The following is a 2,674-nucleotide window of genomic DNA, read 5'->3' as shown; positions in this document are numbered from 1 at the left end:
ACTATTCTATTATTACTATTACTATTCTACTATTACCATTTCTTTTCCTATTCCAATTACTATTACTATTACTATTCTACTATTACTATTTCTATTCCTATTACGTTTTCACGCTCTTTTTTTCCTCTCGAGTACTTCTTGAATTTCATCTTTCCACCACCTTGTCTCCTTTCCATCCTTCATCCGTCTCCCAGTACGGCCGACCACTTCCTCGGCAGCTGCCACCAGTGTGCTCTTCGTCTGCCCCCACTGCTCCTCTACTCCATACTCAATCTGCACCTGCTGTCTCCGCCTCCTGACACTCTAAGCTTGCCAAATTTATCCTGTCAGCTTCCATAGTCTGATCTTTGGTTTTCTCGTATCTCTCCTTCCCTCTGCATGTCTCCACTTTACATCGCCCACAACCCTGTGCTGCTTCATACATGTGTATGACTCTCCAAGTAAAATATAACCTTGCAGTTCGTACCTGGTGTCTTTACTCCATTCCTCACCAGTATGTAATCGTCTTGTCTTACTCTTTCCCCACGTCTATATATATGTTATCAGATTTGATCATAACACATGATGCAGCCTCACACATGTGTATGACTCTCCAGTTAAACTATAACCTAGCAGTCAGTACCGTGTCTCTAAGTGTTCAGTCTCCTTTCCTCACCAGTTTGTGATTGTCTTGTCTTAACTCATTCCCTACTTCTATATATATGTTATCAGATGTGATCATCACTGATGGTGCAGCCTCACACATATAAGTTATATAATCATATTAAGTTCCTTTATATAAGTTTCCTTTTATAAGCTCCTAGCTGTTATATTGTATTGTATTTTATCCTATTGTATTGCCTTCCAGTGACAAACATGTTAATGTAAGTATACTGTAATTACGCCGGTATTTTTCGCGTGCAGGTATTTTCGCGAATTTAGACTTGACGGACAATTTCGCGAGTGGTTAATTTCGCGGGTGGTGAATTATGAATTATTCGCGAGTTGTTATTTTCGCGGTCGGAGACGCTTACGCGAAATTCGTGAAAATAATCATTTATTGCCTTCCAGTGACGAACATTTTAATGTAAGTATACTGTTTATGCCATATTTTTCGCGTGCAGATATTTTCGCAAATTCAGACTTGACGGACAATTTAGAGAGTGGTTAATGTCGCGGTCGGTGAATTATGAATTATTCGCGTGTTGTTATTTTCGCGGTCAGAGACGCGTTCGCGAAATTCGCTAAAATTAAACCATCGTAAAATATACAGCGTATACAGTATCTGAATAATTTTTTGCTACATCCTGTCATCAGGTTTCAGCATTGCATTGTATTGTATTTTATCCTGTTGTATTGCCTTCCAGTGACGAACATTTTAATGAAATTATATCTAGAAAAAGATTTGCTACATCCTGTCATCAGGTCTCGGCATTGTATTGTATTGTATTTTATCCTGTTGTATTGCCTTCCAGTGACGAACATTTTAATGTAAGTATATCTAGAAAAAGATTTGCTGCATGCTGTCAGCAGGTGACAAGTTCCTGTATTCTGTTAGGTAATATGTGTGGAATTCAGCCAATGAGCGCTGGAACAGGTAAAAACTGATATAATTGTTGTTGTGTATATGCACTGTGAAGCTGGTTAGAAGGGTGTCTTAATACCTGCACTAGCCAGCAGCCATCTACTGACAGTATGTGTGATCTCCATGTACCAAGCCTTACGAGTACGTCGCCTTGCCGTTCACCCCTGCCTTCCTTGCATGAAGCACGCTCATGTGTTATATCAGATCTGTATATTATACACTCCTGATTTTATTAGTTACGTTGGTATAAGTTTCCTTTTATAAGCTCCTAGCTGTTATATTGTATTGTATTTTATCCTATTGTATTGCCTTCCAGTGACAAACAGTAAGTATACTGTTTACGCCGGTATTTTTCGGGTGCAGATATTTTCGCGAATTTAGACTTGACGGATAATTTCGCGAGTGGTTAATTTCGCGGGTGGTGAATTATGAATTATTCTCGAGTTGTTATTTTCGCGGTCGGGGACGCTTTCGAGAAATTCGCGAAAATAATCTTTTATTGCCTTCCAGTGACGAACATTTTAATGTAAGTATATCTGAATAATTTTTTGTTACATCCTGGTACCTGCAGGTATCAGCATTGTATTGTATTGTATATTTTATCCTGTTGTATTGACTAATATATAACTACCTAAGCTAATAAACTATAATAAACTAACTAATATTAAGTATAAACGGGAAAAGTGAAAAGTGAAAAGTAAAAGGTGAAAAAGGTTATTAGTTTTAACTAATAAACTTTTCCACTAATATTTCACTGATGGTATGGTATCATATATAAATTATATATGTCAAATTTTTGGTGATGGTAAGGATGGCTATGAGGGGAAATGGAGGAGGCCATTTTTTGAGGAGTGTATAAATATAATATCGATATATATTATCTATATATTATACACTCGTCATTTTATTAGTGACGTTATATATGTTAACTAGCCTTAAAATTCATTATATCAATCATCTGGTATTGGCATCGGTAGTCCCCGGTTGTCTCCCCAGTATATTGTGATTGTTCTATTGCACTTATGACATTTCAAAACCAGCTGTTTATACATGAACTCGCACATGTTTATCCTGATAAATAGTACATGACATTATCTACATAGATGCAGG

The 2,674-nt window shown here is 37.1% G+C and overlaps 1 long non-coding RNA gene across 1 annotated transcript; it reads left to right on the top strand.

The window, feature by feature from the left end:
• The first annotated feature begins 1,192 nt into the window (after nt 1–1,192).
• On the top strand, nt 1,193–1,984 carry LOC106818631. Its single transcript, XR_001395265.1, has 2 exons — nt 1,193–1,474; nt 1,891–1,984. It is a non-coding gene; the product is annotated as an uncharacterized LOC106818631 (long non-coding RNA).
• The last annotated feature ends 690 nt before the right edge of the window (nt 1,985–2,674 follow it).

The sequence above is a fragment of the Priapulus caudatus genome, unplaced genomic scaffold (assembly GCF_000485595.1).
Source record: "Priapulus caudatus unplaced genomic scaffold, Priapulus_caudatus-5.0.1 Scaffold2391, whole genome shotgun sequence".
NCBI classification, from domain to species: Eukaryota; Metazoa; Priapulida; class Priapulimorpha; order Priapulimorphida; family Priapulidae; genus Priapulus; species Priapulus caudatus.
The sequence above is the reverse complement of the archived record's forward strand: the minus strand, read 5'-3'. Positions and strand labels throughout refer to the sequence as shown.